The sequence below is a fragment of the Pituophis catenifer genome, unplaced genomic scaffold (genome assembly GCF_029215685.1).
Source record: "Pituophis catenifer annectens isolate HBS135680 unplaced genomic scaffold, rPitCat1.0.hap2 SCAF_4, whole genome shotgun sequence".
Taxonomy (NCBI): Eukaryota; Metazoa; Chordata; class Lepidosauria; order Squamata; family Colubridae; genus Pituophis; species Pituophis catenifer.
The window spans coordinates 54,859,281-54,886,557 of record NW_027256884.1 but is presented as its reverse complement, the minus strand read 5'-3'; positions in this window follow the sequence as shown (position 1 = coordinate 54,886,557).

The following is a 27,277-nucleotide window of genomic DNA, read 5'->3' as shown; positions in this document are numbered from 1 at the left end:
AGACTTAAAGCCAGACGGGTGCCTTTCGCATTGAAACCAAAGATCGATGCGGAACTGGACAAATTAATTAAACAAGGGGTGTTGGTCCCCGTTGACCATGTGAAATGGGAAACCCCCATAGTGACCCCAGTTAAATCTGATGGCTCAATCAGAATTTGCGCCGACTACAAGTGCACGATCAACAAGGCTTTGCAGCCGAGCGCCTATCCGGTGCCGATTGTGCATCATCTACTACACTCCCTGGGGCCCGGAAAATTTTTTGCCAAATTAGACCTAGCACAGGCCTATCAACAATTACCCGTTGACAACGCTACGGCAGAGGCGCAAACAATTGTGACTCACAGGGGTGCATTCAAATGCACCAGGCTCCAGTTTGGGATGAGCGTCGCACCTGGCCTATTTCAGAGCACCATGGAGCGCCTCTTGCAAGGGCTTCTGGGGGTGGTGCCCTATTTTGACGATGTCTTAATCAGCGCCCAGGATGAATGTCAACTAGGGGACAGAGTGAGGAACGTCCTAACCAGATTTAGGGAAGCGGGACTTAAACTAAAAAAGAATAAGTGCATGATCGCTGTCCCCTCTGTTGAATTTTTGGGGTACAAGGTGGATGGCACAGGCATCCACCCCACCGAAAGCAAAGTGAGAGCTATCAAGAGCACACCAGCCCCCAAAACCAAATCGGAGCTCCAAGCCTTCCTTGGACTGCTCAACTTTTACTCTATGTTTTTAAAGAACAAGGCTACCGTCGCAGATCCCCTGCACAAACTGCTAGGGAAGAATGTTCCGTGGGTCTGGGGCAAAGCAGAGGCAGCCGCATTTGAGGCTGTAAAGAAACTTTTATCTGAGAACAGCTTCCTCATTCAATACAACTCAGCGCTACCGCTTGTATTGGTTTGTGATGCCTCCCCCTTCGGAGTTGGTGCCGTCCTAGGCCATAGACTGCCAAACGGCCTAGAGGCGCCTATTGCGTTTTACTCTCGCACTCTGTCCAGCACAGAGCGCAACTATAGTCAATTGGACAGAGAGGCTCTGGCTACAATTGCGGGGGTTAAAAAATTCCATGAATATCTCTATGGCCATCAATTCGAACTTGTGACAGACCACCGGCCCTTGCTGGGACTTTTGGCCGGTGACAAGCCCACCTCCGCTGCCCTGTCCCCACATTTGACCAGGTGGACCATCTTCCTATCGGCCTACTCGTACCAGCTTGTCCATCGACCCGGACGGACTTTAGGCCACGCGGACGCCCTCAGCTGCTGTCCCCTACCCGACCTGCTTGCCAACCCCAAGCCGGAAGCCCCCGTCCTTTTGATCGACGCTGTGAATTTGGGACCTATCTCCTCTTGCGAGGTGGCTAAAGCCTCTGCTAGAGACCCTGTGATTCGTACGGTGATGGGGTGGGTCCTTAAGGGGTGGCCGGTCAAGGTGGACAGTGGGGAGTATCAGGGTTATGTTAACAAACGTAACGAATTGTTTATGCAAGGGGGTTGCTTATTGTGGGGTGATAGGGTGGTGGTACCAATGAAACTGAAAATGAGGGTCTTGGAGTTACTGCACCAAGGGCACCCAGGGATAGTCCGGATGAAAAGCTTAGCCCGCAGTTACGTATGGTGGCCCAACATGGACCAGGTCATCGCCGAGTGGGTGGGGAAGTGCAGGCCCTGCCAAGAATCTCGCCCCGATCCCCCGATAGCGCCCATCCGAGAGTGAGAGAAACCAAAAGGGCCATGGGGGAGGATCCATATTGATTTTGCTGGGCCTTTCCATGGGCAAACATTCTTAATCGTAGTCGATGCCTTTTCAAAGTGGCTCGAAATAATACTAATGCCTTCAACCACAGCCGAAGCAGTCATTAAAGTTCTTCGGAAACTATTTGCCACCCATGGGCTACCGGATACTCTCGTATCTGACAACGGCCCTCAATTCACAGCGACCCTGTTTGAGGGCTACCTGACCAGACTGGACATCTGCCATGCCCTATCGGCCCCCTTCCATCCGGCTTCTAATGGCCTTGCTGAACGTTTCGTACGAACGGCCAAAGAAGCATTGTCCAGGCTAGACAATGGGGACTGGCAGGCCAGGATTGATCAATTTTTAGCAGTCCAGCACGCCACACCATGTACGACCACAGGGAGAAGCCCAGCCGAACTCCTCATGGGCAGGAAGCTTCGGTGCGTGTTAGACAGGCTTCACCCTAATTACTCGCACGAGAATTTTAAGGGAGAGACCACCGGGCTAAGGCAGTTCCAGGTTGGGTCCCTGGTGTTCGCTCGCAATTATGCTAGTGAACCCCTATGGGTCGCAGAAACCATAGTGGGCATAACAGGCCCAAAATCTTACACGGTAGATGTAGGGGTAGACAGAATCTGGAAACACCACATAGACCAACTAAGGAAGAGAATAGTCAGCGAGGCAAACATCAACTTAGATATCTCCGAACCTAACTACAACAACTTTCCCAAAACAGCTAACTCAAGCCCGGGTTCGAGGGAATACTTAGCTGACAAGCCCTGGTTCCAGCGCTGCCCCAGCGAGTCGCCACTCCCAGCCGGGGATAACCATGCCCCGGACAAAATCCAGGAGGTTCCATTGGCGGAGCCGGGAGAGACAGAAAGTCCCTCCGACCAGCTCGACGCCCCACCAAACACTGAATTGCCCAGGTCGACCAGAACGAGAACTCGCCCAGGTCACCTGCGAGATTTTGTGTGTACTTATGTAAATTTTTGAATGTTAGTGCCTTCTGGAAAGGGAGGGGTGTTATGTATTGATACATTTCAGCGGGAGTTTCAAACCTGCCTAAGTTGCTGATTGGCTGACAGCCTCTCCAGGATTGTATATAAGGAGGGCTGCAGCCTCAGAGTTTTTGCTGAAGTCTCACTGTATATTAAAGAGCTGTTGTCACTTGCTTGCTTGTGCCTCTCGTTATTCCCGAACCACTTCAGTATATATGGAAGTTGAGATAATTTATTTCTAGCTCAACTGCAATGTAGCTAGAATTTCATAAAAGCTTACCTTTCTATGTGCAGAGTAAATGCTCTGCAGAGCTTATAGTGAGCCCATGATGCTTTGTAACACCAAAAAATGTACATTAGTTTCCCCCTGTTGTATTTTAGTTTTTATTACAGTTTTTTTTAGATCTGCCATGCTTGGAATGACATATAAGCCTAGTAGAACAATAATTTAAAATGCAATAAAAATAAACTTATGTCATCATGCCTTCTTGGAAACAGCCAATCTCTGTTTCCTTCCTCAATAGGAAGGAAACAGTACCATCTTGCTGTACCATCTTGCTAGGATGCTATCATTGCTGCAGGTGCTATTAATGCAATTGGAACAAATAACAAAAAAATCTTCCTGGCTCTCTGTTCTTCATTGAGAATATTCTTTTTTAAAAATGCCAGGAAAATGAACAACATGAACTAAAAATTGATGGATTAGGGTGCTGACTTAATGTAGTTCTTTGCATTCTATTATTGGGCAGCTGGAAAGAAAAACTGATTTGAGTTACACAATTCTCATCATACTGAGTTGGCAGTAGTGAAAAACATTCCAGGTGCTTTTAAAAAATTGAGGAGTAGAAACAGTGCTGCTGTGAAGATCCACCAAGAGATGTGCCAAAAGTGGCAGAATCCATTCTCACTTACTTACCAGTGTAACACTAAGCTCAATGGTGCTATTGTCTGTAAAAGTGCTAGTTATTATGCATCAGTACTTTTTTCTTCTCCACTTCTTCAGTCAAACTTTAAACACACACATGCACAGACACTTTACTTGTGTAAGTAAAGTAAATATTTTTTTTACTTATGCATTCCTTTACAATGAGAACCATGTTGTACTGATGATCATCAGTTCTTCCTGAGGCCTAAGATATTTTGCAGGATTGTAATTTCACTTCCCTACACAATTATAGCTAAGAACATAAAATGCCCTGGATCACAATCTAGTCACACTCATTTTAGTTTAGTGTGATCCATGAATTTAGGATGTACAAAATGTTCTAATATTTGAAAGGTTAAAATAGCTGTTTGGAGTTCAGATCTTGACCCAGAGTATGCAGTTTTGTTTTAGGTTAGAACACACTGTAGGGAACAAAGCTTGGCCATTTCATGCATGTACATATGGAATTTCTTTTTTAATTTCAATCAAATTGTATGGTAACAGGAAATTGTCTTGTCCTTACTGCTATTGGTTTATATTAAATCAGATTAGATATAGAGTTCTGGGTCAAAGAAATTAATTTAGCACATGGATAGACTGATAAGTGGACTTTATCCTCTTATTGTAGAACAAGGATGAGGAAACCTGTAACTAATCAATTGCTAAAGTGAAGTTGCAAATTGTAAATGCCAAGATAATCATGGATGGTTAGAGTTGATTTATTTAGATTATAGAAGCATAGAGTCATAGAGCTGGAAGGGACCTTCGAGTTCTTCTAGTCCAATCTTTTCTTGAAAACCTCTAGTGATGAAGCACCTACAACTATGGGAGGCATGCTGCTTGATTGATTAATCATTCAGGAAATTCCTCCTTATTTCCAAGTTGGTTCTCCTCTGACAAGCTTCCACCCATTGCTTCTTGTCCTGCCCTCAGGTGCTTTGAAGATTAAATCAAACTCCTCTTTCCTGTGATAGCCTCAAATATTGGAAGATTGCTATCATAGCTCCCTGAAGCCTTCTCTTCCTTAAGCTAAATGTACCTTGTTCCCTTAGCTGTTCGTCATACGATTTCAACTCCAGACCCCTTATTTTCTTGATTGTTGTTCTTTGTTGTTGAGACCCTCTTTTTAGGGTCTCAATATCTTTTTTTGTATCATGGTGACCAGAACTTGATGCAGTATTTTAAGGCCTTACTAGTGTAGTTTAGAGCAGTACTATCACTTCCTATGAACTTGATGCTATCCCTCTTGTTGATGTAACCTAGGATTATGTTGGCTTTTTAAAAATCTGCAACACTCTGCTGACTCATAGTGATGGTCCACCAGGACATCTAGATCCTCTCACAGGCAGTACTCTTGAGTTAGGTACTGCCTATTCTGTACCTGTGAATTTGGGTTTTCTTATCTAGATGCAGGACCTTACTTTTCTCACCACTGACTGCATCTTGTTGGATAGGGCCCAATACTCAAGTCTGTCAAGATCCTTCTGAATTTTGAGTGTATGTGAATGTTTGTAAGCATGTACATACACATTTACTTGTTTGGTGTTTTTTCTCCCATTTATATAAGGTCACATTCCAAATGGCACTATTCAGAATGTCTTTTTGTGTCTTTTTGATATTCAATTTCAGATTGCATTTAAAACTGAAAATACTGTGTTTAAATCAGTTTATTGAACTTTGATGTGGATATACATTCTGTGCATACTCGTGTTCTCTGTTGATGTTGATCTTTAGAGTACAATTTCAGGAGTAATGTAGTTTTTCCTTTTATACTTTCAATATTAGTCATTCAAAGCAGCAGTCTTTTTGTTTATAGCCAAAATGAAGGCAGGCACAACAAATTCTGTACACCAATAACATTTTGCTTTTTTTTTCCTGGGCACATGCACAGTTTATTGAACTTTGATGTGGATATACATTCTGTGCATACTCGTGTTCTCTGTTGATGTTGATCTTTAGAGTACAATTTCAGGAGTAATGTAGTTTTTCCTTTTATACTTTCAATATTAGTCATTCAAAGCAGCAGTCTTTTTGTTTATAGCCAAAATGAAGGCAGGCACAACAAATTCTGTACACCAATAACATTTTGCTTTTTTTTTCCTGGGCACATGCACAGTTTATTGAATTTTGATGTGGATATACATTCTGTGCATACTCGTGTTCTCTGTTGATGTTGATCTTTAGAGTACAATTTCAGGAGTAATGTAGTTTTTCCTTTTATACTTTCAATATTAGTCATTCAAAGCAGCAGTCTTTTTGTTTATAGCCAAAATGAAGGCTATTGGTGCATTCTGTACACCAATAACATTTTGCTCTTTTTTTCCTGGGCACATGCACATGAGACAGAGACAAATTCCTCTCCCAACCTGCCTATAAATCCTGTGACATGCTTTGCATAATAGGTGAGGTGATAGTCTATAGTGATTGCTATCTGTCACTGAACCTACTGAAAAAGTTTAATATCTGCAATAAAATATTTGGGATAGCAGGAAGATGCAGGCTTGTTAGGCTTCTTCAATACCTTTCTCTAAAAGTCATTGTGGGGGGCGGCAGAAAAGACATTGATAACTTATGGTACAAAGAGCAGATTTTATTCCGTTTTGGCATCAGATTGCCTCCTAAATATCTGACATTCCCTCTTTTCCATCCTCGTCTTCAACTGAAGAAATCTTTGAAATGATATTTTAAAATTAAATGTGTGAGAGGAAGAAAAAGCCATGTGAGTGCCTATTTAAGCCTTCTGCTCAAGGGCTTGCATCTCATCTCACCCAGTACAATTTTTTGAGCCATCATGTTTCGTTATGTATTAATACAGAATAGAAAACCATTACTATGTATCATCTTGGTCTAGACACATATAAAATCATGTTGGTATCATCAATAAGCAGGTTATTTTCTATTGTCTTTAATGTGTGATACCTCTGTGAAAATTTTAAACATAAAGTGGCAATATGTTTATATTTTATCCCATTCATTTACTATGGATCATAAGGTGTTTTTTTTTAAAAGATTCAAGAATGACAAGCTTCTGCATTTCTATTTTCTCCATTTTGCTTATTTGGATGTTCATTGATTAGTACCCAAAACAACCTGGTTATGTATGTGAGCTGATAGTATTGCGATGTTCATGTGCAGTACATAATGGATCTGGCTATTTTTAAGAGTATAAGATGGATATCTTTGCTTCTTTGAAGTGAGATGTATCTTATTGTAATAGTCAGAAGGTCTCATGGTGTCTTTTTGGGCATGATGTCTTCTTAAATAGATCAAGTTGTATAATTCAAACATATAATATATCTACAGGTACAACCTGAGGTGCAACAGGCTATTTGACAAACATTCAAAGTTACAACAAAACTAAATATGAGCCTGTTTCAAAGTTACAAATCCTGCAGTACCCCTGTGGTCATTCACCCTTATGACTGACCACAGAGATGCTGCAGAACAACCCTCCCTGTCAGGGCTGCCTCTGTCCTTCTCTTAGGAAAGAAAAGCCCTTGGCTCCATAGACTCAGAGAAAAGTACTTTTACTACAAATGAACTGAAAGCAACAAGTTTCAGGCAAGATGTGAGATAAAGCGCGTAAATCAGCAAATTGAAACAAACTGTACAGCCCAACCGCCTTGTAGCTAAGCAACCAGAGGGCTGCTACTTATCAAAGCTAGAAGAAATGATCTTGGAGAGATAAGCAAAGCCCAAACCATAGTTGCAAAGCTGCAATTAAAAATTCTCCACTGACGTATAAGACCCAAGCATTTGCCGATGATGTAGCACTAATTATGGAGGAGCCATCGGAAACAGGCGTTAAAATCCTGGAAGAGCTGGGTAAGTATGGAGATGTAGAAGGGTTCAAACTAAACAAATCCAAAACTAAATTGTTGACCAAAAATATGACCGAGGACCAAAAGAAAGCACTGGAAGTATCAATGGGGCTACAAATAGTCAAGAAGGTAAAATATTTAGGAGTATGGATCTCAGCAAAATGCTCAGCCCTTAAGGAAGACAATTATGTGCCCCTGATCAAAAACATTAAACAGGACTTAGAAAAGTGGGGAAAACTTCAGATATCATTCCTAGGCAGGATAGCTGCAACAAAAATGAGCATATTACCCAAGTTGCTGTACCTATTTCAAACTGCCCCAGTTAAATTAGATAAAAAAAATTTTCGGGAACTTAATTCTACTATTAGAAAATTCATCTGGGGGTGGGAAGAAACCAAGGATAGCGATTAGAAATTTGCAAGACAAAAAAGATAGGTTTCGGACTCCCAATATGGGAGACCTATTACAAAGCGGCAAATCTAGTATGGTTAAAAGAGTGGGCAACCTTGGGAAATAAAAGACTCCTGACCTTGGAAGGGCATGATCTCCAGAAGGGCTGGCATGCTTACCTCTGGGATATAGGGAAAAGAATGAGAACATACTTCCACAGACACAAAATAAGGGATACATTTATGCTGACATGGGGAGAAATAAGACGAAAACAATACACAAAAGTTCCAAGATGGCTCTCCACGATGAAGGCGATAATATATCCCAATGTGCTGGAAATGGGAAAAACGGTTAAATATAAAGAGATATTAGATGGGGGAGGGAACCTTAAAACAATGGAAGAATTGAAAGAACAGGGCATTCTCATAGATTGGTGGCCATATGCACAAATAAAATCAAGGTACAAAAAGGATAAGGAGGAATTTGGCATTGAGACTGGCACTAATGGATTCGATAAGATTTGGATGGGCACTGTTAATAAAATACTAGCTAAATTATACAATTACCTGTTGGATTACGATATGATAGAGGAGGTGGTTAAGGACCCAATGATAGCATGGGCCAAACACATCAGGCAAAACATAAATTTAAATGAATGGGACCAAATTTGGAACAGCAACCTTAAAATGACTAGGGCGATAACCTATAAGGAAAATCAATACAAGATGATTTATAGGTGGCATTTAGCACCAGCCAGGATCGCAAAAATTTATCCCAATATGAGTTTGAATTGCTGGAAATGTGGCCATCAGCAAGGCACCTACTATCATTGTTGGTGGACCTGTGCCCAAGTGAAAAAATTCTGGAGGATGATACAGAAATGGATCTCAGAAATAACAGGAGACACTATTGATTTAGAACCAAAAATATTTCTCCTGGGAATCCTGAAAACAGAATATGCAAAAAAGAAGAGGTACTTAATTACACACATAATAACAGCTGCAAGAATCTCTTTCACCCAGTATTGGAAAGAAAAAAAGTTACCACCTGAAGAACATGTAATCAGGAAAATATTGGAGTGCGCCAAAATGAACAAACTAACACTAGAAATCAATGATAGAGAGGATACAGATTATTATAGTGTGTGGGATATGTGGTATGAGTGGTTAGAGAAAAGAAAACAAAAGTGAAGCTCGAGAGAGCTTAAAGTTTAATTCAATAATTAATTTATAATGGTTATATAGAAATGAGCAGTACTACCTGTAGTACCAACTGCAATTGAGTATAGATGTAAGAATATGTAAATTACATGTGAATAATATGGATATATGTCCACAAAGAATTATGCATTACTATGGGTAATACCCTTCAAATTAAGATAATGTAACGAGGTAATATTATGTAAATAACAAGTAAATAATATGTATATATGTATTAACACCATGGAAACGGAAATGTTGGAATTGTATTATAATACTTTCACAATAAAAATTAAAAAAAAAATCTCCACTGATACCTCCCCACTTTTCCATGGCAGCAAGCAGCTGGTTAGCTGACATTCAGCCCCCACCCCCCCCCCCCACCCCCCGTAACAGAGACATTAGCCATACAGATAGAATTTATATAAATAAAACAAATGACACATCTCAACAAGGACAGCAATTCATTCAGGGTTTGTCAGGGGTTTTTCGATGAAAGATCTGGAAGAGTTTAGGTGCCTGGACATGTTTAGCATCCACCCATTTGGACTGTGCAGGGGGAATTTCTTTAATTTCAAAATGCTGCTCTCCTTTGATTAGGCACAGGAGGGATGTCAGGTGCAGGGCGAAGGGTTGATAGAGTTTCAGGTTTCAATAAACTGCAGTGAAATACAAGATAAATACATTTAAGATTGTTAGGCAACTCCATTGTACAGTGACTGCGTTAATTACTTTAACAATTGGGAATGGGCCCACGTATTTAGGACCCAGTTTCTTTGATTGTTGAGTGGACTGTAAGTACTTCATGGAGAGGTAAACCCTACTTTAAAAACTTTTGGCTTCATACGTTTTTTGTCAGCTTGTTACTTATGTGCCTGACATGCCTCCTTCAGTGCCTTACAGGCAACAGGCCAAGTGTTCTGCAGTTGGGCTATCCACTCCACTAAGGAGAGTACATGTGGTTTCTCTTGAGGCAGCTCTGGCATAGCTACAAAGTCCAGACCAGAGGCTACTTTAAATGGGGTGAACCCTGTGCTACTATGCACAGAACTGTCATATGCTACCTCTGCAAAAGGCAAAAGGTCAGCCCAATTGTCCTGTTCGTAATTAATGTAGCACCTGAGGTACAGTTCCAGCACTGAGTTGGTTCTCTCACATGTCCTGTTAGTTTGGGTTAGTTCTCTCACATGTCCTGTTAGTTTGGGGGTGATGGGAGGAACTTAAGCCCTGGGCGATTCCCAACAGCTTCAAAAATTCCCACCAAAACCGTGATGTAAATTGCACTCCTCTATCTGAAATAATGTGCTCAGGCACACCATGCAACCTATACACATGTTATATGAAAAGTTAACATCTTTGCAGAGGGAATCTTGGGGCAGGGAACAAAGTTCACCTGTTTTGAAAAAAGATCAGTAACAACCCAAATAACAGTGTTTCCCCCACTTTCAGGTAATTCCACAATAAAGTCCATAGATATTTCTTTCCATGGTGCCTGGGGGCTGTCCACAGTTTGTAAAAGCCCTATGGGCTTTTCCAGTTGTCTCTTTGCCACTGGCATGCCCCTGTTGGAGCCTGAATCTGTGGGGGAAGATGAGCTGTAACCTGAGCTGACAGAGATTGAAAGGGTGGCTTCATTGGCTTGAGAGGAAAATGGGGAAGGGAAGGGCCTTTCAGGATTAGGACAGCTTGTAGACAGGAAGGAACAGGGACAGGATGAACATGAGAGATAGAGCTTAGGCAATGAGCAAGGACTACCCCTCCTGAACTGAGAGCATGGAGAGTGGAGAGAAGGCAAGAACAGCGCATACTGAGCAGGCTACTCGGGAGAAGAGTGCCCACCCATCTTTACAAGGCATACCTGGGGAATGAGACTTAAGGAGATGCTGTGGGGAGGGGCATTTGTCAGGAACAAATGCTGAATTCTTGAAGTGTGGAGTGCTGACATTTGAACTTTCCATGAGTCCTTGCAGTCTTTCTAGCTTTCTGGACTAATTACCTGGATCCTTTCTTCCTGAACTCCTTGATTTGCCCTGCTGGATTTATTGCTGTGCAGCCATGGTGTACATAGCACTGGGTTGGACTATTTTCAGCCAGAGGCTTCTTGAAGTGTGTGTGTGGGTTTGTCATCACTTTGCTCTGAGACTTGCCAGAAATATGGGAGTGTTTGGGGAAATTTGGAGCAATAAAGGGGCTGTTTGAACTGCCAGTTGCCTGTGTTATCTCTGTGCCATGCCCTGGGCCATCCCATGCCCTTGTCCCACAAATTGGACAACTGGCCACATAGCTTTCAATGTCTTTCTTCAAGGAAGGCTACCAAAACTGTCTCTTAACCAAGTGCAGGGTTTCAAAATGTCCTGCTGACTTAGAGCCATGAACACCATTTAGTATGGTGCTCCTCAAGCTTGAGGGCATGTATAATTTGGCTCCAATCCAAGCCAGTCCATCTCGTATGGTGCAGTCACTTTTATGAGTAGTAAGCCATTCATCAACCTTTAATGCTTCTTTAAGCTTCTCACGCAGTTCATTTGGAACCTCAGGTTCCTTCTTTTCATGAGCTCTAGTGGTTACAGTGGCTGCTAGCTGCTTCAAGGGGATAACAGGTTGGCTCACTTTGGCTTTAATACTGTTGTATTAGGGCAACCTAGACTCCCATAATATTTTTCCCCCTCCTGGGATATGACACAGGGTGAAACTGAACCGATTAAAATATTGAGCCCAATGGATTTGTTTTGCTTTGGGGCTTGCCAATTTTTATGGTCAATCCATACCTCAAATGGGGCCTTTGCCCCTTCCAGGAAATGCCGCCAAGTAGGGTCCACCACACTGCATACTACATAGGGCCCACCACACTGCATCATTCTCCCATATCGCCCAACTGTTCAGTCTCGGTAAGTTTCTTAGAGGTGTATTTACATGGATATAGCAACCCCCAGATATTCTTTTGCAATAACACCACCCCCACAGCTACATCACTCGCATCAGCCTGAATTACAAATGCAGTATCTGGGTCGGGGTGCTTCAGCACGGGTTCTGCTGTGAACAGTCATTTGAGTTTTTCAAATACCGCTTAACACTCCATGGTCCACTTAAGTGGCTGATTCTGCTTTGGCTTCCCCTCACCCTTAGTTTTTAAAAGGTTGGTCATTGGCAATGAGATCTTTGCAAATGAGGGGATGAACTGCCAGTAGAAATTGGCAAAACCCAGGAAGCTCTGCAATTGCCTCCGAGTGCAGGGATGGGCCCTCTCTAGTACTGCCTTTTTCTGGGTCCATTTCCACTCCTTCAATTGATATACGGTAACCCATATATCAATTATACGGATTATAATTGATATAATCAATTATATCAATTATCTTGGTGAAATTCCTACTTGGAAAGCTTTGCATACAGGTCAATGGCTCGGAGCCTTTTAAGGACTGCCCGCACCAATCTCACATGTTCCTCCATAGTTTCAGTATATATTAAAATGTCAATCAAGTATACCAACACTCCCTTGTACAAAAAGTCATGCAGCACCTCATTGATCAGTTGCATGAACACCACAGGGGCCCCCTGTAGACTGAAATGGAACATCTGGAATTAGAAACATCCCAGAGGGCAATTAAACATAGTTTTCCATTCGCTGCCCTCTTTGATCTGATTCTGGTAGTAAGCTTCCCACAAGTCTAACTTAGTGAAGATTTTTCCTTTGGCTAAATGTGCCATCATGTCCTTTATCAGGGGCACTGGGTAGACATTTTCTACACACACTGCATTTAGTCCTCTATAGTCAATGCATAGGTGAGCTTGTGTGAGTCAGTGAGTAGATTATAGGCTTCGGGAGTTTAGCCGTGGGAAGGATTTCAATATTGCAGTCTGTCGGGCAATGGGGCAAGAGCGCATTAAAGCCTTTCTCACTAAATACAAGTGAGAAAGCCTCACTTGTATTGGGACAAGTCCCAATACTCATTCGGGATTCTGGATTCACTTATTGGGTGTTCCCAAGCCCCAGCTCCCTTTGTTCTTTGTTTCTCCTACCCCAGGTTTTGGGATCTTTTCATCTTCCTTGCCAATTTTTTGCCAAATCTTTAAAAGCCCCCTCCTCCAATTCAGAGCCATGGTTACCCATCTTATTCGGGTTTCTCCTGTCTTCAGTTCGGCTCCATACTCCTGCATGTAGTTCCAGACTTGAACAAGGAAGTAGCCCAGTTGCTCAGTGTCTCCCCCATATTTAACCCCCAAGGCTGGGACCTTTGGGGCCTGGTGCCTTTGAGGAGCAGTCCTTTCAGGTGGAGTGGCTTGTGCAGCAGGCGCTGCCCAGGGTGGCATCACCTGTGCTGGCGCCAGTTTAGGTAGAGTGAGTGCATCTCACACCATAGTAGTTCCATCCATGGCTTGGTCTGGAGTGATCCAGGAACCTTAGGTAGTCATCTATGCAAGAGTTTCTTGGGCTCTTTGACTCCCTCTAACCTATTGTATCAGGAATAGGGCTGACACTTGTATCAGAATGCTGACACTTGGTTCAGCATGGCTTCCTCTGGATTTCTCTCCAAGGGGGTCTTCCCTCTGCCCCATGCCCCTCACCTATCTGAGCCTGATGGGCTTCTCATTGAGGTCCAGCTACTCTCACCATTCTGCCTCATCTCGAGCATGGTGTAGTCCAGTGGGGGAGATGGCCATAGCTTCAGTTTCCTCCAGCTCACTCTTGTGGTTGGACATTGGATACAGTAAATTGCTGTCTCCTGGTTGATTGTTAAAGCCAACCTTGCCTAATGTCAAGGCTGCCTCTGTCCTTTTCTTAGGAAAGAAAAGCCTATGGCTCCATAGATTCAGAGAAAAGTACTTTTACTAGGATTGAACCAAAAGCAACAAGTTTCAGGGAAGATCTGAGACAAATCATGTGAAAGAGCAAATTGAAACAAACTGTAGAGCCCAACTCCCTTGTAACTAGGCAACCAGAGGACTGCTGCATACCAAAGCTAGAAGAAATGACCTTGGAGAGATAAGCAAAGCCCAAACCATAGTTGCAAAGCTGCAACAAAAAATTCTCCACTGACCCCTCCCCCCTTTTCCATGGCAGCAAGCAGCTGGTTAGCTGACATTCAGCCCCCACCCACCCAGTAACAGAGACATTAGCCATACAGATAGAATTTATATAAATAAAACAAACGACACATCTCAACAAAGACAGCAATTCATGGCTGGGGAGAAAGGATTGCAATGGAAGTGAAAGCGACCAGATTTCTTCTCCTTGATTGTGCCATGTGGCACAGCAAAGGAGCAGCCTTCTCTACCCTGACTTTCTGAGCTCTGGATATCTTCAGAAAGGTAAGTGTGCAATTGGGGTGGGATTAGAGCATGTCAAATGTTTCAACTTTCAATTTCCAAACATTAGGAGTGCTCAAAGGTTGTGACATGTCTTGGGGATTGTAAAGATATTTTGGTTACTTTAATATAATTTAGATGTGCTTGGTAAATAACTACATAAATATCATAACTTTTTAACATTTTGTTTGTTTCATTTCACAGATTCGGCTGTCTTTCTCTTTTTGTTAAACATTGTTTTGTCTGAGAGTGTTAATACTGAAGACCTCATTTCCTGTGAATGTGGTAACTGATCTGTAATGGCTTCTAAAAAAAGAACAAGATCAGGAACTTCACTCATATGAGCAACCTAATTGGGACTGGCAGAGACTTGATGCTGTCTGAACTCCCAATATTGTAAGACCATCTCAGATATGGTCTTGTTCTGCCCCAGCTATGGATCCCAAAGAATGTAGCACACACAAACTCCGAACAAAACTCAGTTTACTTCAAAACACAGTCTTTTGCAAATGCAGGCTGTTAATAAAATGTTCTTAACAACCTGCCAGAAATTCCACAGATAAGATAGAGTCTTACTAGAGTTGGCAGAAAGCCCAGAAGCCAGGTTTGCAGAGAAAATTCAAACTCAATGATCAGCGAATGAATGAATGAACACACGTTGTTTCCTGCAGCTTTTTACAAGCTGTGTGCAAACTTAAATAGGCTAAGGGAGTGGCCAATTAGCCCTAAGCCTTACTCTCGAGGAGACCTCCTCCTGAGTAACCACTCCTGCCTTTTGGCAGCTCTGCGTGCTCGTGCATTGAGAAGAGGCTCCTCCACTTCCTCCTCTTCGCTTAAAGGAGCCTCTGGAGATTCTGAAGGCCCTGACTGAATCCCTGCCACTGGCACCACATCTTCTTCAGCCTCCTTGCTGTCTGACTCGAGCGCCAGCTGCACAGGCTGCTGGCGCGACACCACACCAGCCTCCTCCTCGTCAGGATCAGCAACAATCCGCGCAGGCCACTGGCAGGCCACAACAGGTCTATGGGTAAGAGAACAAAGTAGTGATGAAGCTAAAAACTACCCAGCAGCCATTTTTGCAAGAGACATATATCCAAAAGTGCCTGAAAAGTGGGAACGAGTGAACAGTTTTTTGTTGTAAATTCACAAGTGACAATTTTGAACAAGATCTAAGAGAGCTGGGATTAAGCCAAAAACATATCTTTTGTTAGAAGAAAGCTAGATGTCAAAGAGACTTTCACTGTGAAACTTGACAAATTGACAGAAACTCACATTAACTGTATCTGCACTAAGGAGATGAAGATACCATTGAAGGAACTTGTTTTTGTTAAAGGTCAGAGAGACAAGATTGCTTCTTTTGGATCACACAGATTGGTTTGCCAGATGTGCCCGAGCAGACATGACTAGTCAAAAGGCAAAAGCGGCAAGATGATGAGAGACAAAGGCTCACTAAATATAAGCAGAGACGTATTTGAGACATTTTGATACTGACAAATGAAGTAATTATCTCTTATGATGAAAATAAGGACAGACGACTGATGATGAAGATAAAGAGGTATATGATGGAAGTTATGAAGAGGCCTTAGACCAAACACACGTGCTGTCAGCATTCCAGAAAAACCCCAACTCCAAGTAAAGATGCGGAAGCAAGCATTTTCCAAAGTTCTCTTTACTAGAATAGGCAAACTGGCACATCTGGGAAATCCCAAATCTGAAAAGCCCAGGTTTTCCTTCAGTAAATCAAAGCTCCCAAAACCATCCCCTTTCTCCCCAATCAATCACATGCTCCAATCAACGTCCATTTCATCTCGACCCAGATCCCTGACCACTCCTTCTCCAGATGCTGGATCGCCCTGACCTTGACTGACAGGAAGAATGCTATTATGTCTACTAACACCCTCTCCTAAATCCCCCCTCCTACTTTCCCACACATGAGGAGGTGGCAGCATTGAAGCTTCCGGCCTAATATGGTTTCCAAAGCTGACAGGCATCCCCCCCCCTGCAGAGAGAACCACATCCTGAAAAATAAAGCAGACAGAACACAAAAGAAAGGGTTAACACCTAGCGCAAAACCCCTTAACCCCCCTCCCCCCCCAGGGGGATCTTTCAGCTTCTCAGGAAATCTATCTTGAAATTGCTTCACGAGCGCATCAGCATTTACATCCCAACTCTTAACCCAAGTAACTTTAGCCAAAGGGTAGCCTTTCCAATGCACCAAATATTGTAATCGACCCCTGTAGAGTCTAGAGTCCAGGATTTTCTTCTCCTCATAATGAGTCTCCCCTTGCACTACTAAAGGAGGGGGTGGAGCAGCCGGCAAGGGTCTTAGGTTAGATTCTCTGACTGGTTTCAATAAGCTGCTGTGGAAAACGGGGTGTACTTTCCCTAATATGCAAGGGAGCCTAAGTTGGACAGTCACTGGGTTAATGATTTTCACTATAGGGAAGGGATCTATGAATTTGGGTCCAAACTTCTTGGACCTTAATCTTAGGTACTTGGTTGACAAATACACCTTATCGCCTATTCGGAACAGTGGTTGGAGGGACCGGCGTTTGTTGGCCTGGGCCTTATATCGTTCCGCTGACTCCGCTAAAGCTTTTTTTGTATTCTCCCAACCCTTTTTCAATGAGGTCATCCATTCCATTAGGGACATAGAAGTAGGCGGCTCTCTAGGCAACTCAGGCATCGGCACAAAATCCATGCCCGTAGTTATCTGAAAAGGAGTCAACCCAGTACTGGTGTGTACTGCATTATTATAAGCCACTTCTGTGAATGGTAGCAAGTCCGCCCAGTTCTCCTGTTGGTAATTTACATAACACCTAATGTATTGCTCCACCATCAAAAACTGAGCTAAGTCCCTGGGACGACCCAATGGATCGCAGAAACTCCCTCCAGAACTTAGCGGTAAATTGCACCCCATAGTCCGATATTATTCTCTTAGGGACTCCATGTAACCTGTATATGTGTTTCACAAACAACTTCGCCAGTTTCTTGGCCGAGGGTAGTCCACTGCAGGCAGTGAAGTGTGCTTGCTTGGAGAATAAATCAATGACAGTCCAAATAACCCAGTTATCCCCACTGTCAGGGAGCTCAACTATGAAGTCCATCGCAATCTCCTCCCAGGGGTTGGTGGTTTCGGCCACAGCCTGGAGAAGTCCAGGGGGCTTCCCTGGTCGGGATTTATTGGTGGCGTAGGTGGTGCAGCTCCTCACATCAGCTTCCACATCAGCTTTCATCTTTGGCCACCAGAATTGTCTCCTAGTCAAATGGAGGGTTTTTAAAAACCCAAAGTGGCCCCCTAGTCGAGAATCATGACTTCTCTTTAGCACTAGGAGCCGCAGGCTGCATGGCACGTAAAGTTTACTCCCCTTCCATGCCAACCCATCCCTTAGGGTTAGGTCCGCCTGGTTTTCCTTGAACCAGGAATCAGTGGAGAGCACCGCTTTTAGTTCTGCTGTCAATTTGTCTTCGGGGAGGTTGGAACCCTGGCGCATTTGCGCTCTAGTGCGGGCTTGGGCGGCTGGCCGAGTTTCCGAGATCATGGCATGAACTATCTCTTCCCGTGGCTGTCAAACTGGGGCTTATGGGAGAGAGCATCAGCCAGGAGGTTTTTACCCCCAGGGATGTATTTCAGGTTAAAGTTAGAGTGTTTGAAATATTGAGCCCAATGAACCTGCTTGGGAGAAAGTTTCCCCGGGGTCTTCAGAGCCTTGAGATTCTTGTGGTCAGTCCAAACCTCAAAAGGCTCATCAACCCCCTCTAGGAAGTGTCTCCAGGATAGGAGAGCCCATCGCACCACAAATGCCTCTTTCTCCCATACCGCCTATCTGTGCTCAGTGTCTGTTAACTTCCTTGATACGTAAGCACATGGCATTAGATTGTTTCGGGAGTCCCTTTGCAGTAGAACAGCAGCCACCGCCACGTCACTTGCGTCCATGAAGGGTTTATTTGGGTCAGGATGCTGTAGGATTGGCTCCACCACAAATAGGCATTTTAACCATTCAAAGGATTTTTGGCAGTCCATTGTCCAAGCTAGAAGCTGGCTAGGTTTTGGCTTGGTGGGAGACAGGCTGGTTTTTAGCAATTCTGTCAAAGGGAGTGTGACCTCAGCGAAGGAAGGGATGAATTGTCTGTAAAAGTTTGCAAACCCCAGGAAGCTCTGGAGTTGCTTACAGGTGTGTGGGGGCTGCCAGTCCAGCACTGCCCTCACCTTCCCTGGGTCCATTTCGATCCCCTGACTCAACACCCTGTACCCCAGGTAATCCAAGGCCTTCTTATGGAACTCACATTTGGACAACTTTGCATAAAGTTTGGCTGCTAGGAGCTTTTTCAGCACTTGTCTGACCAATTTGATGTGGTCTTCCATATTTTCGCTGAATATAAGAATGTCATCGAGATAAACAAGAACCCCCTGATATAAATGCTCATGCAAAATTTCCTTGATCAGTTGCATGAAGACCACGGGGGGGGGGGCCTGGAGTTCAAAAGGCCTGACCCGGAATTGGAAGCTGCCCAAGGGGCAGTTAAAAGCAGTCTTCCATTCGTCTCCCTCCTTTATGCGAACTTGGTAGCAGGCTTTCTTAGATCTAGCTTGGTGAACATTTTTCCTTTCGATAGGTGGTTCAGCAAGTCCTTCATCAGTGTGAGGGGGTAGATATTTTGTTTGCAAATGGTGTTGACAGACCTAAAACCAACTCATAATCTTAAAGTACCATCTTTTTTTTCTTTAAACAGTATTGGGGTGGCCATGCTGGATTTCGCAGGCTCGATGAACCCTCTGGCTAGGTTGGTGTCTATGTACTTCCTCAACTCAGTCATCTCAGCAGGTTTCATGGAGTACATTCTAGGTTTTGGCAATGTAGCCCCCGGTTGTAATTCGATGGCGCAGTCTGTGGGCCGATGAGGGGGGAGGAGGTTACATTCTTCCTCACTGAAAGCTTCGGCTAAGTCTGCATATAGTTTAGGGATCTGGTGTTCGCCTGGAGGCACGTCTGAACAAGCTGCTGCTGTCTCTGGCCCCTGGCCATTAACAGGTTGCTGTTTGGGGGAGGGGGAGGGGGTGATGGGCCAACTGCTATTCTGATTTTTTGGTATCCATCTTCCCATGTGATGGTGGGGGTCCATTTGTCCAGCCAAGCCAGGCCTAGTATGATAGATTCTGACATTTTGGGGGTTACTATAAATCATATAAGTTCATAATGTTTCCCCATCTCTAATTTAATCAGTTCGGTAATATGGGTGGCAGGAACTCCCCCAATTAACGTTCCATCCACCTGGTGAAATTTAATTGGGTGCTTTAAGGGTGTTGTCCTGATCCCCAATTGTTTTACAACTTTAAGGCCAATTAGGCATCTGGTGCAGCTGGTATCTATTATTGCTGGGAGTTCTGCTTGTTTCGCTGTTTCTGGCAGCACCAGTTTTACTTTAATTGAGAAGTGGGAGATGGGTGCATTCACCAACAGGTCTTCGTCTCTGCTAGCCATGCTGGGAGGGGATTCTTTTGCCAGAGGGCCCTCGCTCTCTTCAGTGGGGAGGGGAATTTCAATGGCTTGTCTGGCAAAGTGGCTGGTGTCTGGGGCTTTCCTTGGAGCCCTCCTGCCTTTCAGGAGGGACGTTGTTGTGGAACTGGGGCAGGAGCCAGGCACTGAGAAGCTCGATGTCCTGTTTGTCCACAACGATAGCACTTAATTGCCCCCCCGGTTGAGGGGGGTGAAAGTAGTAGCCTTTGAAATGGGCCTTCTGGATAATGCTCTGTAAGGCGGCGGTTCTGCTGGGATTTTGCTGGGGGGGGGTGGATTTCTCTGTCTATAGCAATAGACATGGTATACCAGTCATGGAGACGCTCAGGCAACCCCCGGATCCCACAGGCTTTTCTGACTTCTGGGTCGATAGCTTCTTTAAAGTAGTGTAGGAGTATGCGGTCAGGCCAATGGCCTAGATTCCCAGCAACTTGTCTAAAGTCCCATACAAAGTCTTTTATAGGTCGATTACCTTGCTTCATGATCTTTAGCATGGCTTCACTTTCATTTACGCGGTCTGGGTCATCAAATCGGGAATGGAGCAGTGTGATAAATCCATCGGCATCATTCAGTTCTGCAGCGCCCTCATTGTGCAGCTGGGCTATCCATTCAGAGGCCTCTCCCTCATTCATCCCATCTGAGATTGCTGACACTAAGTCCTGTTCTGATTCGTATAGGTCCCCATACTGATCCACATGAGCCCAGACCCTGCTGAGGAAGTAAGCTAACTTGGCAGGCGTCCCGTCAAAGGTTGCTCTGAAATGGGGTGGCATTGGCCTCACGGGTGGAGGGGCCACGGCCACGGCTGGTTGGGCTAGAAATTGCTGCAGGGCTGCTTCTGGTTGCTGCATTCCAACAGGCTGCTCTAAGACTTGCTGGGCTGGAAAGGGGGGGATAGCGTCATCGGCTGCTGGGGGAGGGGCCCCGGCTGCTGAGATGTTTGTTGGGGGGGGCAGTCCAACCGGCTGCTGTATTAGCCCCCCCCTGTGGTGCCAGGATCATTGAGGCATAGGAGGGGGGCCAGGGGGATCCCTGGAAGCTTGGAACAGACAGTGTGGGATACCACTGGCACTGGACCCATCCCTGGCCGGGATGAAACCCCCATCTGGCCGGTATGCTCTCCACAGGAGGTAGCGAGAAGGTAGGCTGACGAGGGGCCCCAAACGGGGGGTTTTGCATACCATATGCCAGCTGTGCCTGGTGTTCCACTGCTGCAGGATGGCCATGCTGCGCCGATCCTCCCATTGTGCTCTTGGCTGTGGGGGGGGTGCCCTACTAACCCCCCTCCATGTCCCAGACCAGGGAAAGTGAATGTAGGTTGCGCTAGCCGCCATCTCACCTCAAGGGGTTGGGAAGAGGGTGCGTAACTCCCCACTTCCATCTGCTCAAACCACTCAGGGAGTCCAGTTAAGGACTGGCTCCACATTGGGTGCAGCCAGTCCCAGCCCCAGGAGTCGCCAGATCCCACAGTAGTCCCCATTCTCCAGTCTTGCTCATGGGGCAACTTCAATTCCCCTCCTGGAGCTGGGTTGGACTGGCAACTCTTCCAGGATTCCAATGCCTTGGGCCGAGCCCTGAGCCGAAAGGGGCTCCATGGCCCGTCCTATTTCTTCAGCAGAAGAAAGCAAGGGGGCAGAAATTCCTTGAGCACCCGGTCCCCTGGTGGCCCCTTCTCTGCTCTCTCCTTTCTCTTCCATCTTCACTGAGTCTTCGCACCACCCAGGGTTTAGGTAGATGCTGAGGCTCAGCACCCCCGACAGCCCCCTTACAGGGGGCCGCTAGACTTTTGAGAGATTCAGGATAATGTTAGCATTCCAGAAAAACCCCAAACGTAAAGATGCGGAAGCAAGCATTTTCCAAAGTTCTCTTTACTAGAATAGGCAAACTGGCACATCTGGGAAATCCCGAATCTGAAAAGCCCAGGTTTTCCTTCAGTAAGCCAAAGCTCCCAAAACCATCCCCTTTCTCCCCAATCGATCACATGTTCCAATCAACATCCGTTCCATCTTGACCCAGCCCCCTGACCACTCCTTCTCCAGATGTTGGATCACCCTAACCTTGACCGACAGGAAGAATGCTATTATGTCTACTAACACCCTCTCCTAAATTCCCCCTCCTACATTCCCACACATGAGGAGGTGGCAGCATTGAAGCTTCCAGCCTAATATGGCTTCCAAGGCTGACACGTGCACTCTACTTTAAAAAAAAGACAGAATACTTTGACTGCAGTGTATTATAAAACTTTACAAGCTGAAATGGTGGGACAACTTAGAGATTTATTTTGCAATATTCAACGAGGGGGTAAAATACCCCCATCTTGGACAACTGCTTATATATCTTTGATACCAAAAGAACAAGTTGGTCCTAAAAAACCAGAGAATTATAGACCAATATCTCTTCTGAATACAGATTATAAAATTTATGCGAAGGTATTAGCCAACAGGTTGATGCCAGTAATCCAAAAGGTGATTCATGAGGACCAAGCGGGATTTATTGAGGGTAGATATATGAAGGACAATGTAAGGCAAGTAATAGACTTATTGGAATATCTTGATAAGAATAAACAGATTCCTGCAGTGCTGGTTTTTTTGGATGCAGAGAAGGCCTTTGATAGAGTGGATTGGAATTTTCTACTAAAGACTTTAAAAAAGATGGGCTTTGGGGACCAATTTATACAAGCGATCTCAGCAATTTATCAAGAGCAAAAAGCACAGATTATTATTAATGGAAGTTTGACGACAGAGTTTAAAATTGAAAAAGGAACAAGACAGGGATGTCCGTTGTCCCCACTTTTATTTATTTTAACATTGGAAGTCTTGCTAAATACAATACGGGACTCTAAAATCTTGAAAGGCATAATGATAAGGCAAGAGGATTATAGAATAAAGGCATTTGCAGATGATCTGGTTGTTACCCTATCACAACCAATGGAATCAACAATCCTGATGAACGACATTATACAAGACTATGGTAGAGTTTCAGGTTTTAGACTGAATTCAAAAAAGACTAAAATGATAGTTAAAAATATGACACAAGATCGTAAACATGAGCTTGAAAGGAGGGCAGGTTTTGAAATTGTACCTAAGGTAAAATATCTTGGAGTTCAGGTTGCAGAATCAAACATGAAATTGTTTCAAAATAATTATGAGGTGTTGTGGCGAGAGGTTCAGAAGGATATGGAGACTTGGAAAAAGCTGCAACTGTCTCTACTTGGAAGAATAGCAGCAGTTAAGATGAACATTTTGCCAAGATTTCTGTTTTTGTTTCAAATGATTCCGGTGCTTAAAAGTGATAAACAACTGAAAGTTTGGCAGTCTGGTGTGAATAAGTTTGTCTGGAACGAGAAGAAGCCGAGAGTGAAATTGAAAATTATGCAAGATGTTCCAGAAAGAGGAGGTCTTAAACTCCCAAACCTACAGTTATATTATGATGCAGCAGCCTTAACTTTAGCAAGTGATTGGTTTGGAAGTAAAAAGACTGGAATATTGAAAGCAGAAAGTTTTGACCTTGAACTTGGATGGCATGCCTACTTATTCTACGATGACAAAGTTGATAAAGTATTTAAAAATCATATACTTAGAGACTCTTTGATGAGAGTTTGGAAGAAGCACCGATTCAAATGGGATTACAAAATACCGCTATGGCTGGATCTTGGTCATACTTTGTGGAATACAAATATAATGTCACTCGGGGGGTTTTTATACAAAGAGGTTCTTTTTACAGATGCGGGCAGATGGCAGCTGAAGACATTACAGACACTGTTGGATGAAGGGCTTAATCTAACTTGGTTACAATATAATCAATTACAATTGAGATGGAAAGAGGACCAAAAAACTGGTATTATGTTGCATGAGGAAGAATTGGTTAGACATATAAGAGAGAAAGGTCCAATGCATATCAAAAGGCTTTATAATGTTTTGCTAGAAAGAGATTCAGAAACTGAATTAGTTAAAGACTGTATGATTAAGTGGGCACAGAATTTTGAGGAACCAGTGATGCTGGAAACATGGGAAAAAATTTGGGTTCAGAATGTTAAATTTACACAGTCGCAGAACCTGAGGGAAAATTTTTATAAAATGTTTTATAGATGGCATTTAGATCCCAAAAAGTTGTCATGTATGTACCCTAATGTTCAGCCAAAATGTTGGAGATGTGAATGTTTAGATGCCACGTATTATCATGTTTGGTGGACCTGTAGGAAAGTGAAGGCTTTTTGGATAAAAATTTGGTGGGTCATGCAGAATGTTTTGAGGAAAAAAATTCAATTTTCTCCACAGTTGTTTTTATTGGGTATAGTTAAGGGTTTCACACGGGGTGAGATAAAATTGATATTGTATATGATAACAGCAGCAAGATTGTTGATAGGTAAATATTGGAAGAACGAAGCTTTACCCACTATCGAGGAATGGACTTTGAAGATGGCTAGTTTTGCTGAGATGGCGAAGATTTCAGCATATTTAAAAGACTGTTCACAAGAGACTTATGAATGGGAATGGAAAAGGTGGATAGAATATGTTCAGAACAAATACCAAACTAGAAAGTATCAAATAGCTTTTATTTGAAAATAATGTATTAGAAATATTTTAATGTATTAGAAATATTTTAATGCAAAGAGATAAAGAGGAAAAATTATACAGGGGGAGGGATGGGTTTAAGCTTGTTTACTAGTGTTACTAGTTATGAGTATATAATAGGGAAGTCTGGGGGGGGGAGGGTTAGGGAGGGTTAGGGAGGGTTTGGGGAGGGAGGTGGGGGGGGTGAAAAAAAGGGGTGAAAATCTAATTGTAAAACTTTTGCAATAAAAAAAAAAAAAAAGACAGAATACAATAGATTACAAATAACAAATGTCGCTCTGCAAAGCATAAGATACAGTGTTTGTTTATGTGCCAGTGCTGCCATTACCACAGTTGCCTTCATAGATGCTGGCTTGATCACAGAAGAAGACAAGAGACTTGGAGTTGACTATAATAAAGTCAAGAGAGCCCAGGAAAAAATTGTGAAGTCCCTAGACCAAGAATTTAATAAGCTCTATAAGAAGGATGAAACAGAATGCATCTTCTTCAATGGCCATGTAGATGCAACTAAAGTTATGCTGAAAGCAAACAATTCAGACCAGCAATTCCCCAGTACCATCAAAGAAGATCATTATTCTGTGTACAGTGAGCCAAGTGGAAGATATCTTTATCATTTCACTCCAGAGAAAGGCTCAAAAACAGGAAAACCTGCTCAAATAATTGCAGATAATCTGGTGTATTTCATGAAGAAGAAAGGCATTGACAAAAGCTTGAAGGCCATTGGAGGAGATTCTACAAATGTTAATACTAGCTGTGAAAGTAGTGCCATGCACTGGATAGAGGGGAAGCTTGACTGGAAGTTGATCTAGTGGTATGTGAACTCCACATGAATGAGTTACCCTTATGACACTTAATCACAAAATTGGATGAGAAGACCTTGTCTAACAACAAATGGGCAGATAAAATTGGCAACATGGTAGTCCCTGCAACAGAATTTAACACTGATCCTTCATTCACTAGAGTTTCAATTGGTGAGCCTCTCATTTCACTGAGCAACACTGTTGTAAAGGATCTCTCAACTGATCAAGTGAATGGATATAGGATCACACAGGCAATAAAGACAGGAGAATTTCTGACAGATCTGGCTCTTCTGGAAATTTGCCCCATAAACCATTCATGATGGTTGACAACTGCAAATAGGCTTTGTCAAATATGAGTTTCAAAACATGACTTTAAAGGTAAAACTCTCCAAAACTTAAGAATGATAGTGGAGTACATCATTGGTATGTACTACCCTTTCTGGTTCCAATATGAAAGTAAAACAGTTCTGGATTGAAGGCCCGATCATGTGTTGTTCCAGCTGCAGTAAGTCAGACTGCAAAAGAAAGCTGTTGAAAATGCTGTTTTGCACTCAGTGATATGCTGTTTTGCACTTTAGTGAAATGATAAACACTCTTGTGTTCAGATGACATTGAAGAGAGGAAAGCTGGTGTGCAAAAGATCATTGACTTGAGGGGTGCAGATGATGATGCATTGAGATATTTTTCTGTATGTGCAAGAAAAATGCCTTCAATCAACACCAGAGCATCCACTCAGCTGGAGCTGATTGACTGGTCTGAAGGTATATATAAGCCACCTTTGACATGCAAACTGACCACAGCGGAAATAAAGAAGTTCATTGATGAACCAATACAAGTACCACAGTGGCTCTGTCATGCCCAATCAATAGACAGATGTGGGAACCAGGTCACAGAGGCAGCAAGCAGAGTGTACACACATGAGAAACATGAAGGTTATATCAGAGGCCAAGAAGCAAGTCAACAGCTGATGTCGAAGAACAAATGAAAACAAGACTTGATAAAACTCACTTAAACGTTTTTGTAACTCAGATAATTGTTTCTGATGTTAGTTTATGATTACATGGATTATTATTATTTTTTGCTTAGATAGATAATATTTATGCAGAAAAAACTTTAATTTTTGTAGCACAAGGTGTAATTTTGAGAAGATAAAATTAACAATATTTGTGTTACAAGAGACTTTTGTGGAATATATGATCAGACGTGGATTAACCATACAAAGCTAAACGTTGTGCAATTGCAAAAATAACAGCAGAATTCTTGGTGTAAAAACATATATTTTTAGAACCCCTCACTGAAAAAAAATTGCAAACATCAATTTTCACATGATTAAATAACAAGCCCTAGGGGTATGGAGGAGGCCCATAGGGTTTTGGGAAACCCAAGGGACAGGAAGCACAGTATGGGATATCTCAGAGGGTGGGGGAGGCCTCCCGGGTGCACCTCTGCCTGCACTAGGCCTCCCACATTTCCCCCCCACCCGAGTCACCCATGCTCTACCTAACAATGAATGCACTTATGTAACAAAAAAGCAGGCAAGGGGACGGAGTTAATTATGTGCTTCATTTAACATAGTCCTTTGACTTCTGACATGAATGGGCATTACTACCTGTAACATATTGCAACTAATGGTTTCCTAACTATGAGTCTTAGATACCAGGAAAGGCACAGATTTATTGCGAAAAATATATAACAGGCCCCAAATATGAGAAACAAAAGAAATACTTACATACATTATTCTGACTGATACAAATGCTAATCAAAAGGTCCTACTGTAAGGATCGCCTCTCCTTCCAACTTAAGAAACTACGAACTCTTGAAACGTGGTTGTTCAAAAGGATTCTTTTATTAAGTAGAAGTGACAGCCATCCAGCTAAAGCACAATCTGAATGCCCTTAGGCAAAGCAGTAGGATTAAAGTGGTAGAGACCCCTCCCTTTAAGTCAGAATGCAGATTTTAGCCAATACACAAGTGTGAAGATGTTTTCTTTACTATTTCCTTTGAGAAACCGAA